Below are 17,220 nucleotides of genomic sequence, written 5' to 3'. Positions count from 1 at the left end.
GAAAATTGTGAACTCGATGCTCAAATAGCTTTCTTGTTTGTATTGAAACAATATCAACTTATCCTTACACAAGTGCTTTGCTCTTTGTCAGGCCTTTCAAAGTGAAGGAAATATTCAGAAAGGAGAGATTTTTATACAACCAGAAGAGATGGTAAATCCAAGATTAATTTGTGTGAATTTAGTACTTTATACATTAATATAATCTATTTCTGTTAAAAAAAAATTGATGTGGTTTTCTGCTCAGAGAAAGAATATATTCTTCCCATTTAAAGCCGAAATATGTCAATCAAATAAGTATAGAGACATAAATTGCCTTGGATTCTGCAGTAGTTAATACAATAGAACTTGAGCTTTAACAGCAATGAATGAATTATTCATTTCATGTTTTTAATTAAGTTTATATGTGTCAATATTAACCAAAGTGTAATCTTTACAGCAATGAAATTTTGAATAGAGGCAGCTCTGTAATTGATGAGAATAGGAAAGTGGCTCTATGCTCTTCAATAACAGCAAAACACCATGATAACTTTTGAATTTGTACTACTAAACTAGAGCTTAGCACCAAAATTGTTCCAGAATATCTCAATTTCATTCCAGCTTTCTCAAAGCATGTATTTTATCAAAATTTACGCCGTTTCTCAGTTATAAAAAAGGCTTTGATTGTGTGCAATGAATTACTCATTATTAAAGTACATTATAAAATGTTTAAAGAAGTAAATGATTTTTGCTTCATTACTGTTTCCAAATGATCATTACATTTGACTATTAGAGGGCAACTATTTATGTAAGTGTGGGGGAAATTGTGTTTATTAAGTCTGACAACTACTGCAAGCTAGTTCTACAAGTTGGCCCTGAAAAAAAGTTAAAAAGGAAAATTCACTGAGAAAATGAAGAATACATATTTGTAATTATTTGCTTTCATGGGAATTGTTTTCATTTAAATAAGCTATCAGTGAGCTGCAGGATATATGAATTTTTTAATCTCTGGGCATGCATGCTGTACATTTAGACATCTGATGCAGAGATAGAGTTAAACATTTTCCCAGATACAGGTCTTAGGAGAATGCAAGAACTGCCAGTCTTGAAACATATAGTAATTATCTTTTAAAGTGACCTTATGATTTGTTTAATCAGCTGACTGTTGGAGTAATATAAATCCATAGCCTGTAAAACTTTAGTTTGAAGAAGAGAAAATGACACTAATAGTGCGGTTCCACAAAAAATAAAAAATCTAGGGAGAAATAATTGTTTTTGAAGTTCATGCCTTGGAGTAGGGGGAATTCTGAATAGAAGCATTTCCATAAACTCTAGTGAAGTTATTTTAGACAGGATGGTTATAAGGACTTGACAATTATATTGGGACACTAAAGGAACAAACAGCAAGCAGAAACACATGTACTTGCCTTCTTAGGAAGTTGAAAGAATGAAGTACAAAAGAGGTAAACTAATAACTGGAGGGCTGCTAGTGACTAGAACGTTCAGGATAAAGAGACATTTTATATGTATCTACATGAAGGTAAGCATGGGTTGGCCATATGTCTCGGTGGTTAAAAGCAAGAGGATTGGAGTTAAAAGCCACCAAACTCATGTAAAAGCTAGCAGAGCATCAACAATTGCCTGAAATGTCAGCACTCAGAAAAAAACACAATCATAGGACACCAAGGAGCAAAATGGCAAGTGACATTATTATATTTGCCAGCCTTGGTGAATAAAGAGCTATCAATGAATGCACTTGAAAGCCTCCTGCTTCCACATTCTTACACAGACACAAATAGACACACATGCACATATGCAGAAAAGCACACACACACACACACACACACACACACACACACCATGTACATATGAGAATCTAGATGATTTAACTTTTTAAAATTAAATTGAAAAAATTATCTGAATAATGGGGAGAAAATAATATACTTTGGCATACTAACACAAAAACCACATTAATTTTAATAATTGTTCATCTGGATTTTACTTAGAAACGGGCCTTTTTATTGTGAGGTACTTATATATAATTATTAATTTGATAAGAAAATAATCCTTTTCATTGATTATGTTCCTCAGTGGATTACAGAGTAAAACTGTGATAGGGATTTATATTCTATATTATTAATATGTTTCATTTGATTAGTTCTCATTTCTTGAAATCCATATCAATGAAACAGTGTGGTTATACAGCAGATAATTAGAGATTAGATTTATACATTAGTTTTAGATATATTCTGTTGATTTCATAATATCTATAAGCTGGCTGCAAGAAAATTTTCCTATTATCCTGGCAAATGACTTTCATGACTTTCTCAATAGATTGGTTTATTATTAATTATATGGCATTTATTTAAAGATTTATAAAGCTACATTACCTTCTTTAAAATTTATTTTCAAGATAACTTTCTAGAATTGATCAGAACTTCATGTATTACTTTGGTTGTATAAGGATGACTTTGTTAAAGATTTGCTGCTATTTTAAAAGCAAAAGCAATTGATAGTCTAAATCAAATAACATCTATCCTAGGATTAATAAGTATAATCTCCCTCTGTGCATTACATAATTTCTAAGAAATATGTTAACTTTTGTAATAAAGATGCAATGTGGAATGGTTAACAATTGGGAAAGAGAAGAAAAAAAAGGATGAAAATATTACAAATGTAGAAGAATCTGGAAATTTTATGAAGCATTCTCAAAATTATAACAATCACTAAAAATGTGCATATATTAGACTATTATACTTTGAGGTGTTGAGATGGGTGTCTTGTCAATATTACTAATCAGTTATATTTACCAATGTCACTTTCAGAGAGATAGAGAAAGTGAGAGAGAGAAAGCATACTGGATCATTGCTTCTCTAATGTGGAAACTTGTGAACACATGCATTTGTTCAAATATATTAACCTTTTTCTGTTCAGATCATTATTTGATGCTTTATTGTTTTATGAATATCTTAGCAAAGCCATAGAGATCCTCAGAAAGAGGTTACAATGAGCTTTTCTATGTGATGCTTGAACAGTCAGCTCAGCAAGCATTGGTTGCCTTAGATGAATCACTACAGTAATACAATTTTAAAATTCAAGGATCAACCAACATAAGCATTTACATTATCATCTAAGCTCATGTTATATTTACTAATAAAATATATCTATAAATTCTGTATCTATACATTTTTCTTTTATGGCTTTTACTTTAAATTCTAATCATTTGCTGAAAATACTGTCTATGGAATTAGTTATTTATCTTATGGTGATTTACTCAATTATTCTTATTTTCTATCAATTAGAGAATTTAGTTTTATATATGTTCTATTATATTCTAGGGGAGATGCTTTGAAATGGGCTGAATTGTTATTCATCTAATTATAAAATAGATATTACGTGCAAAAATTATAATGTCACTTGGTGATGTATACATCCAAATATGAGCTTCATTTCACCATTTGTCATATTATAGCTCAACATGTTTAGAGAATGCATTAACTAAATGTATTAGATGCTTACATTTATTTTATCATGTATAATCCTTAACAAAGAAGATTTGTTTTTGGAACTAGTTTCACACAGATACAATGTATTTTCACATCTGCCATATTCTTCATGTCCAGGAACCCAATGCTTTTCAAATATTTTATTTTAAATAAACAAAATTTTAGAGACAATAATTATTTATCAAAATTACTTTTTGATTATAATAAACACAACAAAAACTTAAATTAAAAATAAAAGAACTATAGGATTATTGATGAAATTTAAGGAGCATATCTAGGCTTATTTATTGAATTAATTTGAATATTGGATTATCTCATTTTCCAAGAAATAAATACTGTCAATCAAAATTTTCAAACACTGAATGTAATCAAATTGACAAACATAACAATAATTAGTCATTCATTTTGATGATTTTTGTTTAGTAAAATACCCCTATTTCCAATTATTGTCATAACTATTTACATTTGTTTGTTACTGCTTGTATAGGTTAATTTGAGGTTTTGTGTTGACAGTGTTTGGATTTTAAGTTTAGTATGTGTGTTTTACGTATGTATGTTGTATTTGCATGTGTGTGTTCTGTGCGGTTTTGGTGCCATGGCAGGAAACAAACATCTGTAAATAATTTCAAAATATTATACATATTTGATTTTAATTTAGTTAAATAAATTACATAAAAAAATGAAGTTAAATTATATCATTCCACCCTTCCCTTTCTGCTCTTTGACCTTTTCCTCTGTCTCTCATAGCTCTTTCTCAAATTCATGGGATCATTTTCTTTCATTACGATTTTACACACACACACACACACACACACACACACACACACACACACACACAAGAAAAAGGCTCAGTGCATATAATATGACCTGCTTACATGATCATAGGGCTGGCTCATCATTGGATAAAGTGTTGAGGATCTCCTCTCTGGGGAAAAAAAATTTTCACACTCAGCATCACCCAGTTGTCTGAAGTTTTTTGTCTAGTCTTGAGGTAGTACAGATTTTCTTTCCACTTTCATATTAACGCATCCATTGTTGTCATCATTGCTCAGGCATTCTTTAGTCAGCCATGCTGATAAGACTTCATGGGTATAGACTTTCTGACATTTTTATCCTGTTGCTCTGAGTCTTATTATCTTTTTTTTTTTTTTCTCTGTTCAGCAATAATCTTTGGGCCATAGGTTGAGGAATAGTATCACAGATGTATTAGTTGGGTTTGAACCTCACAGAATCCCATGTTCTCTGTGTTTTGTTTGGTGCCGCAGACACTAAAGCAAGAGAAACAAACTAGAGGAACACTACTATGACACCTATGAACAACAACACCTAAGGCATTTAATATGTGTGCATATTTCAAATATCCCTGTGAATTAGAGCTGTGTTTGAAATGCGATGTTTCTGTGGTAGATTGTGAGCTAACTTCTCCATATTTCTTGGATTCTTTCATTCCTCGATATGCCTAATTTTATTATAAGGAAATAACTGAATCCAGGTAATTTTATGAAAATGATATTCAGCTCACATATGATCTTTGGAATTCAAGAATACGATGCCAATATAACTGTAGCTTTCTTGAGAACTTCGTTAGGAGTGTATTATAAGAACACAGAGGAGAGGAGCTCACAGATTGTCATATAATGAGTTTAGAGTAATACTTAGTTTCCACTTAATATTGAAAATTGTGTGCTCTGCAGCAGCAGCTTGAGCAGTTTACATAATTTCTATGCAGGTGTGGAGCATTCCCACTGTCCTTGAGAGCTGAGTACTGACACGTGCCCCTTTAAAGCGCCAGAATATCCCAGATCTCTCTGTGTGATTTGTTTTGTTATTTCTCTCTCCCTGTCTGTCTGTCTGTCTGTCTGTCTATCTGTCTGTCTGGAGATATCTCTCTCTGTGTCCCATATTGAGATGGCCTTTTGCTCTTCCCCCTCTCCAGTAAACTTCTTGCACTAGATCTAGTGCTTGAGGTATCTCTCATTGGCACCCTTTGGCCCCAGACTTAACAAAGGTGGGCTTTCTGTCTAGCTATAACCTAATACTGAGTTTGATCTCTTATAGTTCAAGTACTACGACACAGCTACAGCCACCTAGCACATATCCATTTAGTGCTAAAAAAAAAAAAAAGTGAGTGTTATGTTCCCACACACAAATAAAATAAAATAAAATAAAACTCTAGTGGGTTTGAGATAAAAATTACATGAACCTTGATATGGTTTCTTTGGTTAATTATCCAAAAGCTTACATGGCTGTTACTTAAATAGTGTCCCTTCACATAGCATTTCGTGGTCACAAAAAAATTATGAAAGGTAATTTTTGATTTATCAAGATACATTAATGAGTAATGGTATTTCCTACCATGGCTAAGGGTATAAGAATATCTTAGTTAGTGTTCTATTGCTGTGAAGAGACACCATGACCACAACTTATACAAAAGAAACCATTTAAGTGAGGCTTGTTTCCAATTTCAGTTTAGTCCAATATGAACATGGCACAAACTCTCATGGCAGGTAGGCAGTCATAGTACTGGAGAACTGCCTGAGAGTTTTGCATGATGAGCAGCAAAAAGAGAAAGATTCTGGGAATGGAACTGGCTTTTTGAAAGCTCAAAGCCTACCCATAGTGATATGCTTCCTCCACTGAGGCCACATCATCTCATAATTTCAAATACTACAACTCCCTGGTGAGCAAGTTTTAACATTTTTATTCAAACTCCCACAGATCTTTTATACTTACGTGGTGCATGAATTGCTCTAACAAGCTGGAGCATGGCAAATATTACAGGTCATGTCCTTCCTCCTTCTCTCTCCCTTGATAAACATTTAAATTTCCTTATTTAAGCACTTCCACATTCCTAAATTTAGCCACCAAAGTATGTTTTCTTGTCTGGTCACTTTCTTATGCTTGACTCATTCCTGAGGTTGATCACACAGGTCCAACAATCTAAACATTAAGGTCCATCAATCCAAATTCCCATCTGCCTACCCTTTATGACACACCAAGCTGGACACCTTGGTACACACTTGCAATCCCAGAACTCGGAGAAGCAGAGACAGGTAGAACTCTGTGAGTTCAAGATGAGCCTGGTCGACAAAGTGAGTCCAGGATAGCCAAAGGTACACAGAGAAACCATGTCTCATAAAACCAAAAACCAAAACCAAACATAACCGAAACAACAGTCAATCTGAATTTGCCACCTCAATTTAGGTTATTCTTATATAGCCCGGCCCCCTTTTTCCTCTTAAAATTACACCTTCAAAGAAAGCTATTTGCTTATATTTCTGCTGTTATGTCCAGATTACTAAATACCCAAAGACCACCAAGAGTTTGGAGTTGTATGCCAAAGCAAGGAGCCTTGATTCAAACTTTAGCTCAAGGGTCCTCTAAAACTTTGTTTTTACTTGGGTAATGTTCCAATATCTGAAAGGGCCAATGTGGACATGATTCATTTAAGATTATAGTTACGTGAGTTCCACAGTTGACCAAGCATTCACTATTAATAACATTTAACTTTAATTTTTGTCTCTGGTCATTAGTAACAATTTGCCAAACAAACAAACAAACAGTTTTTCAGTATCCACAACTTCTCCTCTTCTTTCTATTGGAAATGTTTTGCCACTGACATAAAGAAATGATAAAAGTTGAGCAATCTTACCTCTCATACATTTTTTTCTTTACATAAACCATAATCGCAATTTCTCCTTTGAAGTCTTCATCTATAATTCCTGGATGCATGATGAATTCTTGAGATGTTAGGCTACTTCTTACTAAAAACATTCCTAATGTCTTTGTGGCTAGATGTCCATGAATTCGAATGTGTATTGTTTAGAATTGAATGTTTAGTGATAGTGTGAGCTTTTTAATTATGGACAAGTCTAGGGGAGAAATTCCTTCTGTAGCAGGTATCAGCTCTTCAAACCCAAGTTTTAATGAGCTTCTTCATTGCTGACAGAAAATACCTGGCTCCTGTTTTTTGTTGTTGGAGCATGAGAAAACACCCTTAGAGAGTTTTTGATATTTACACGATTATTTCATAAGGAGTTTCCCATTGATATGGGATTACCTCACATATCTCTTCCTGATCTGCATTCCTTAGTCCAATGTCTACCCTTACCATGCCTTCTACAAATCTTGTATGACTGAGGTTTTCTAGAGAAGTCTATAGGAATGCCTTGTCTATAATCCCTTTAAAAATGACCTCATCTTCCAGAGTTAAAACAATGGATTATCGGCCATTATTTGTCCAATTACATAGTCATTAAGATTAATATCATCAGTAATTCTAATCTATTCATCCACATGTGCTGGCTGAGCTTTTAAAGAGCAAACAACTTTTTATATTCTGTATTTGCTTTTTAGAGTGTTAAAGTTTCATTAGTACTCTTCTTCCATTTGGATGTGATATTGCCTTGTTTATACCAGAAGTTAATTTTTTAAGAAGTCAGTAAAACTCTCTCTGGAGCTTTGCATAATCTTTGTAGATGATATAAACTTTTTTTTGATGGTATTTTTTTAAATTTTATTAATTTATTCATATTACATCTCGATTGTTCGCCCTTCCCCTGTTTCCTCCCATTCTTCCCTCCCTCCCATTTCTCTCCTTCTCCCCTCCCCTATGTCTGTGACTGAGGGAGACCTCCTCCCCCTATATATGCTCTTAGAATATCAAGTCTCTTCTTGGTAACTTGCTATCCTTCCTCTGAGTGCCACCAGGTCTCCCCATCCAGGGGACATGGTCAGAAAAGGGGCACCAGAGTTCGTGTGAGAGTCAGCTCTCACTCTCCACTCAATGGTGGAGAATATCCTGTTCGTCAGCTAGGTCTTGGTAGGAGTTTGAAGCTTACTGCCTATATTCTCCTTGGCTGGTGCCTTAGTTTGAGGAGGACCTCAGGATCCAGATCTGCTTGTCATAAAGTTTTTCTTGTAGGTTTCCAGGACCCTGTGGGTCCTACTATTTCCCCATTCTTCCATGCTACTCTTGCCTAAAGTCTCAATGGGACATAAACTTTTTTATCTTGTTCCTCCACCTCATCCCAGTATCTTAAAGCTACTTAAGTACATTGCATAGTAATAGAGTCATCACATTACATCTGCTATCTAAAATCAGCTAACCGTCCTTCACCTGATAATTAGTCTTTCATGATATTAACACTCTTAGACCTATTATGACTTTCAAAATTTCAGCTGCTTCTCTCTACCATTGTAATTCTTCTTCTCACCAGTAGTTGTAGTTGAGAACCAGCTTCCAGCAGCTGTTGTTAATCTTTCCAGTGCTGGAGGATAATCTTGTTTTGGGTATCCCAAGTATTTAACATCTGTCTCACATAGGGTCACTGAATCAGTAAGTTATTATTGATTCTTTGATGTTTATGATATTGTATTTTAGGAAGATTTCATGCTACTTGTTCATTTTGAGAGTTTTTACCATTTCTCTGGCCTTTGTTCCTGCATAGCTGGGAAAGCTATTTTGGGTTAGTCTCTTTCCTCAATTTCTAAGAGATGTTACTATAGGTTCAATAGGAGTCTATTTTGATCCTATGAGCATATAAAGGGGGAGAAAGTCCCCCTCAGTCACAGTCATAAGGGAGGGGAGTAAGGGGAAAATGGGAAGGAGGAAAGGGAGGATACAAGGGATGGGATAACCAGTGATATGTAATATCAATAAATTAATAAAAAATTTTCAAAAAAAATTTAAAAATGAAAAAAAGAAATATTAATGTTAGAGCTAGTCAACTGAACTGTTTTCACTCTTAAATTTTGGGTTTTGTCTTCTAAATTTATGACTATTATCTCCAACCTTCATTTTCAAATAGGTAAGAATCACTACCTTAGAAATACGTGTGGCTTTATTTTCTGAATGTGGCTACCTAAATTGCCTGCCACAGCCTCTAACACCATGTGGCTGGCCTCCATGTTGATTCAACGATAAAATGGTTGGGAGTCGCTTTGCCATATTCTCTCCAACATCTTGGCTAAGGGCAGTCACGTGGCTGGAAGCCATCTTGCCAAAGCATCTCCACCACCTTGGCTAAGGGTAGCCACACGATGGGAAGCCAGTTTGGTGTGGGAGACTCAAGCCTCTCTATTGAAGGCTGCCAATTGCATTTAGTTGCCTTGCTCAGCACCAAGAGCAACCTCTGTTCTTTAAGCTAGCTTTTGCTGTTCAGTCTTTAATGATGAAATGTGGTACAATCAGCAAGAATGCCAGTCCATCAATGAACAATATCTATGATTAAAAGTTTTGCTTTGATAGTAGTTCAGGAATATATTTAAAGTTTTACTAATAACTGATGCAGTTTATGGTCAGATATATAAGTGAATAAGTTAGCTGATAGCTAATAAAACAATTCCAAGAGAATGATGCCTCATTCCCTAGGCGGGGTAGATAGATTTTTAGCTGTTCAAATCTTTGTATATTGATAAAAATTAAGGTTATATTTTGATTACAACATACTATGTATCAACTCTTTTAAGGTATTGTGTCTATGTAATTCTCAAAATGCTTTGTACAGTTCCATCCCTTTTAAAGAGCTACTATGGCAAACTGTTTAGGATAATTAAAACATATGGTTTTGTTAGGTATTAGTTCAGTTAACCACAGGTATTTCTAAAATAATAAGCCAATAGATAGCCAAAATCAAACAATTCAGATATACTAAAATTAGACAGATGTGGTCCTCTAACACTTATCTGCAGATTATAGTAAGATAAAGTTTAGAGCATATATCTTAAGACACACAAGGATTGAGCACAGATTTGCTAGTCCTCAAGCTTATCAGGCATCTGCTGAATATGGCATTAAATATATTTAAACTAATTATGACAGAGAATCCTACATCCTAGCAGTAACTCCCATGGTATCAGAGAAGATTTGGCAACTTCTGTATTGTTGTTTCTAACCACTGGGCAAAACTGCTCCATGGAGCAGCCTAACTGTGGACAAAGTAGACACCCAGAGAGTCATTGTCTCATGTTGGTGAATGCAAGGTGAGGTCAACATGTTCTGTGTTCTCCTTCCACAGAAACAGCCGCTTGTCTTCTGTGCCTCTGTGCCTGGTGGCCAGACTATCTCTGCCCATGGTGCCATGTTACCACAAGAGACAACTGAGACAACTGCCTAGGTACCAGGATATGGTTAGTCATCTCTGTCATTTTGATTGGTGCATAAAATTATCTAGGTTACAGTTTATCCTTCTCAGGTCTCTGATTACATTGATGGCTAAGCTAATGGTAGAATGACAGCTAGAGGACAATTAGATCTACTGTTAGTACAATAGTGAATTCATTAGGTAGTCAAAACTACTAGGTACTAGGTCTCTTCTCTTCATTAAACAGACAAACAGGCTTGTCTTGCTCACAGGCTTCATTTTAAATGAAAAACAGTGTTTAGTGTAAGTCAACTGCCTGTGTCTCTTAGTAAATTACTGGATAGAAAAAAGGTGTTGTTTATATAAAGTCTGAAGATTTAAGTTAGGCGAGTCTAAAGTATGTGAGGGTGGAAAAAGCATTTAAACATTAATACATTCAAGATAAGAATGTTAAAAGGTCTAAGAAACTGTTTCAAGAAGGTGCTTTAAGGTTGTCTATAAAAAAGTATTTCAAGTTGAGAAATGCAAGTGTTTGAGAGTCTAAGAAAGTAATTAAATATTTGAGGGTCTAAGAAAGTGTTTAAATGTTGGTAAGCGCAAGTTATAAAAGTGAAATATCTTAAGAGAAATGTTAAGGTACATTAGTACAAGTTGCAGATTTAAAATGAGATCAATGGTTATAATAAGCTGCTAGAGTACTGGTTGCTTATTAATCAGTCCCAAGCTCAAGATTTTAATTTCCCTTTGGTTGTTTTCTGAATATAGGCTTAAGGTGCTTCTCATTGTGCTAAAAATGAGTCTGTCCAATGTGTATATCAAGTCTTCTGGACTGAGAAAAGATTGTTCACGCTTTTACTGGGTTTCATAAGCCTTCTGCAGCTGACTTATAGACACAATTTTAACTTCTGTCCCTAGTCTGTATTAGTTTCAACAGATTTTTACCTGGCTCACAGACTCCATCCAGAGCTGCTGAGATCTGGACCTGCTGGAAGCTGATGTAATCCAGTCCTGCAGATATGACTACTCCCAGTTTCTTCAACTGGAATGGCTAAACAGATGATTTTGATAAGTGTCCCAATGGCTTTTGACTAGCTTTTCAGCCTTTCTAGGCTCTGATAACAGCACCACTAATGTCAACAAGAAGAAGCTACAGAAGAAAAGAGTGACTCCATCCATTTTCCCACTTTATAGGTTAAAATACTAAGTCAAGGACAACTCTCTGGCATGAGGGACAAATGGCTGTAAGAAAATAGACTCCTAGTTCTGTTTAAACCAGTCATGCTTTGTGTCTTCCCTTACATCAATCCAAGATTGTGTGCCATCCATCTAATAATCATGAGGATGTGGTACCTGGCCCTATAACAGACCAACGTAGAGAAGTAAGTTTCAAGAAGACTCATGATTGCATCTTCAATGAATTTGTGAGAGGGGGAATGTAGGAGCAAAATTAATGCCATATCCTATATGTAATTTATATTCTGCATTTAATACCATGTTCTGTATGAGAACTTGTCTCCATGTGACCCCCACTACTTCCTGCATTTCAGGAATGTTCGCACACTGTCATAAACTGGGCCTGCCAGTACTCCAGAAAATCCACCCTGAGCAATTAGATACAATTAACACCCAATGATCATCTGAGATAAAACAACTTCCCTGGAGATTCAGCCTCCTGGACCCAACCTGCCTTAAGGTTGACATTCCTGAGACTCACAAGCCCCACTTATGTTTTTTACTTGATTCCCTGTGACTCACAACTCCAAATTACAGTTTTTCCTTATATATCCATTACCCTTGAAGCTCCAGTATCATTCTTCTATCTTTCTGTATGAGGAAAGCTTGTGATCCGAAGCTCTGAGCTCATAATACAGGACCCTGTGTATATTGTTTGTTTTTTTTGTTGTTGTTGTTTTGTTTTGTTTTTGAGACAGGGTTTCTCTGTGTAATAGTTCTAGATGCCCTGAACTCACTCTGTAGACCACACTGGCCTAGAACTCACAGAGATTCTCCTGCCCTGCCTCCCAAGTGCTGGAATTAGATGATGGGATGAGTTGAGAGCTGTACCCAAGCTTTATGAATATATGGCTTGGAATGAGTTCAGTGTGTTTCTCTGTAACTACCCTAGTCCTAGGCTTAGGCCTGGAAACTTAAAGCCTCCATGCAAACTGATCATCTTCAGCCTCAGACCCTTGAAGGTTTCAGCTTCCAGTCTCAGTCTGCTAACCTAGGCCTAGAATGTTTTCAAACTTCAAGACTTATGACTGAATAAGCTTAACCCTGCTATTGCTTTCTGAATTCTGGCTGGCTTACTCAACTCACCTCCTGTGGACCAAAATTCTTCTCTAAACTGACTGATTCAAACTGCCTTCTCCCTGTTTTTCCTTTACTTGTTCTCCTTGGAAATTGCTTCTGAACTCCATTAACTAAACTGGACACACTCAACTGTACTCAACTGAACCGTACTGAGCTGCACCAAGCTGTTCTCTTCTCCTGAATTTTAATGAACTCTTTCCACAAACTCTGTTCTCTCTCTGCATTGCTGTTAAGTAGATTCTTATTTTTGTCTGTTCTCATGTGGGTTGGATATATCCTATCTCTGACTCCTTCTTTCAAATCTTTCTCTGATTAGCCCCTTTTTCTGTCACTCAACTAGAGGTCTCTGCTTCAAATTAAAGGTGTGTGCCTAATTCCAGCCAGAGGGATTAAAGGTGTGTAATGTCTATATTCCAGCAGAGGGATGAAGATGTGTACTAAGGGTGTGTCTGTATTCAAGCTGGATCACACAGACCTAAATTTCTGGATGTACCGCCTTGCCAGAGAGGCCATTTTTGTGGATTAAAATTCTTCTATACTTACTCTTTTTCTGTTAAATGGGCTTAGTATTAAACTGATCCCTAATTACTTACCATTATACCAATAGATTAATTCATCCATCAACCCTCTTCAAAGAAGATTCTATTTACACTGAGTAGCAATTAACATGGAAACAATGCCATATCTATTATGCAAGCACTTTTCAGGATAAAATATGGGAATAAATGTGTGTAAAGCAAACCACTTCATAACCAGTCACTATCTGAAACACTGGAAATCATGAGCACTTGGGATAATTCTTTAATAAAATTATAGACTATAAATAGTAACAGAAGAATAAAATGCCTGAAGAAATAACTAAATCAAAGGAAATAGAAAGAATAATGAATCACATTTTTGCAGGTGCTATTCTATGCTGAAGGAAAGAAATACAGTTTTTAAAAGAAAAAAAAAAGCATTCCATTACCAGATGTTAAAATAACCCTTTAATAGTCTATTCCATGAGCTTTACCTATTTTTCTTGTCCCCAAATTGCATATATTATTCTGACATTAATTTGATGAATAACATGATATTGCACTTGTTGACATTATTGTGAAAAGTGATCTCAAATTCTATGAAATATTATTCTGTATCAATTAATAATAGTGTGTGTTCATTCAAACTTAGTTCATGAAATATTTCTCAGATATCTATATCAATCATTTATGTTAAACCATATGTACATTTACAACTCATTTTTAATCTTTATATGTTTTTATTTAATTTTTTAATATTTTGAAACTCACACTTGAGTACTCAATTTAGTTATTTTCAATTATTCCTGTCTCCCTCCAAGCCCTCCAATGACTCCATAATTTCCTCACAAATTCATGATTTCTTTACCTGTTTATTATATGTAGAATATAATATATCCATTTTTTTTCTATTTTGTGTTCCTTATAAATATGTATTTAGCTATGACCAATTGGTGTTGGATAACCCTCCAGAGGGCTCTTCCCTGGAGAAAACCCATTTGTCCATTTCTCTATGCTTCATTTTCTGGTCCAGATTTAAGCGCAGATATCTATTTCTGTACTGGTATAGAAAAAAATTATCAAATATAAAAGAAAACATAAAAATTTATGTCTTACCAACATTTTATTTATGATAATTATTGAAACCCTGACTAGTTTAAACAATGAAAAAAGTGAAATCCATTATCTTATGTTTGCTTATATTTATATCTGATATTTAGAGATTATTAATATCTTTAAAAGATACAATATGTTAAAATATTTTAAAAATTACCAAAGTACATATAAATAACATTGGAAATATTATTAGCAAAATCAAGTCATGAGAGGGAATTAATGAATAGGTATTACTGACTGCTATGATTTTTTAAAGTTTTATATTATGGTCATAGAAAAAAATGCACTTAGCTATCTCATAACCTGCTTCTTGGAACACACATACATTACCAGAACCCCTCACATAGTATTCATTATGTTTATAACAATTAATATATGCATTAATTTTCTCAATACTGTCCAAAGGGCACAGATTATGTCAGAATCTTTATTTATTGTATAATGAATTTCAGAAAATGTATATATTTGCTCATAATTTTGGTAACGTATACACACACTCTACTGTCCTTAGAACTCTCTGTAATCTACCAATTTAACCCCTTCTGATTAAAACCTTGACAACCATTAACCTATATGTTTTCCATAATTTTTATTTCATATTTATTTTATATAGATGATAAAATATGGTACATAATTTTGAAATTTGAGGGCTTCATATTGAATAGCTGCTGAATAGTCTTTAATGGCTTAGGGTTCATACAGGATCTTGCTACCTCTTGATTGCTCAATACACCTATACTGTATATTTCTACTAGTGAAAACATCATACATCTTGGTTATAATTCATGAACAAAGCAAACTGAAATGATATATCTTTCCCTATGTTGGCTATTTTTATAGCACCGGGAGGCAGTGTCTGGGGACTACTCTGCTGTAAACTGCAGCTGGCTAGGGGAAGGGTCAACTCACTTGTTTCTATACCACAGGGCCTGCTCTCCCAGGATACCAGGGGAAACATGGGGATAGTTTTGCATACCCCTCAGACATGAGCATTTCCCTGAGATGTCTGCCTGGTTTGGGTGGTTAACAGCTCCCTGCTGCTGCAGAGCCACAGACCCAGAAATGGCCCCAGGTTGCAGCATAGGCCAAGACCTCACCAAGGTCCGAGGTGGCATCAACTGCTACTCATATCAGGCTGTTTCTCACTACTCTGAAATTTCAAGTTTTGATTCTCTTCAGTTTTTTTTTTCTTCACATCCTTTTGTTTCTCCTTCTTTTCCATTTCTCCACCACTTACTTGCTCCTCCTAGGGGTACCTGGGGTCTCTGAGTATCTGCTATTATCTTAGGAGTGGTCTCAGGAACGTTATGGCCCACTGAGCATTGTCAAGCAGTGGTCATTTTGGGTGGTCTTATCCCGAAGGCCTGTACAGCACCAGATTGGTGGTCCTCTCAGGTTATCTCCCTCTCTGGGTCCTATGGTGCAGGTCTGGTGGTGGTCTCAGGCTTTCTTCTTGACTGGTGTACCAGAGTGGCTCCTTGAGAGAGTTGTCTATCTCAGGCCCACTCCTGCCCAGGAGTACCTGTTGTCCCACCTGGGATCTTTCTGGTCTCTGGCTTGCTCTTCATCCTGGGATCCCATCTGTGCCTGCCTGGCACTGGATTGGTGATCATCTGAAGCTTACTTTTTTCACATAATATTAGGCTACTAATCATTCAGATAGTCATAGCTGAGAACACTGAGGATAGACATAACCTTTCTCACCTTTGCCACCTACTGACGCATATGTGGCACAGCAGCAACATCTGCAACAGCTCTAGGGGCAGATAAATGAATTTCTTAAAATAATAAAATTTGTAACTAAAAATGATACAAAGATAATAAAGTATTTTATTTCTTATTTGCTACCTCTTTTTCTCATTATTGAAGTAATATTTTACCAAACAAAATTTATAATGGATTAATTTATGAAATACAATAAAATTATTTCCTTCATTACCATTATTCAGAAATACATATTATCTAACTTTGCTTTATTTAAAAATAGATTCTTCTTTCACATTATATATTAGGATTAGATTTTCCCTCCTCTACTTCTCTCGGTTTTTCCCCAAGTGCATTCCCATTTGTACCCATTCATTTTCTGTCTCTCATTAGAAAAGAAAAGGCTAAGAATAATGTATAACAATATGAATTATGATAAGATAAAACAAAAGCAATCATATTGAAGTTTGAAACCTATCATTGTCTTGACAACAATTTGGGCTGTTTGTGGGGATGGTTGATTTTTAAAATTTTCCACTATTTATTATTATTACTACTATTATTATTATTTTACAAAATAATACCTTTCCATTTTAGAAAGAACGATAATGTCAGTGATAACCTTACAGTTTAAAGCTAGAGTAAGCACTTAGCATGCTCAAGTCTCTTGTTTCATCTCTTACAGTGGCTGGAAATAATCATTCCTTACAGTATAGAATATACTATCTCACATCTACTTAGATAGAATAATATATTATTTGCCCTGGAATACCTGTTATATGTTGGCCAACTTCATGCTTGTTCAGTTGATGTGTACTGTATATAGACATGTTAGTTGAGTCTCTCAATTTGCTTCTGCAGTGATAAAGCATTATGGAACTATTATATACTTAGGGAATGTGTTAGTCAGCACCACTGTAGTTATTATAATTGTTTGTTATTATTGTTTGAGACAGGGTCTCATGCTATTAAGGCTGGAATCAACCTTGTTATATAATAGTG

At 35.1% G+C, this 17,220-nt stretch overlaps 1 non-coding gene across 1 annotated transcript; it reads right to left on the bottom strand.

Moving 5' to 3' along the window:
- Positions 1 to 16,149: 16,149 nt before the first annotated feature.
- Positions 16,150 to 16,281, bottom strand: LOC127194103 (small nucleolar RNA SNORA17). Its single transcript, XR_007831235.1, has one exon. It is a non-coding gene; the product is annotated as a small nucleolar RNA SNORA17 (small nucleolar RNA).
- Between the last annotated feature and the right edge of the window lie 939 nt (positions 16,282 to 17,220).

The sequence above is a fragment of the Acomys russatus genome, chromosome 9 (assembly GCF_903995435.1).
Source record: "Acomys russatus chromosome 9, mAcoRus1.1, whole genome shotgun sequence".
In the NCBI taxonomy this organism is placed as follows: Eukaryota; Metazoa; Chordata; class Mammalia; order Rodentia; family Muridae; genus Acomys; species Acomys russatus.
Note: the sequence above shows the minus strand (reverse complement) of the source record. Positions and strands in the feature narration are given on the sequence as shown.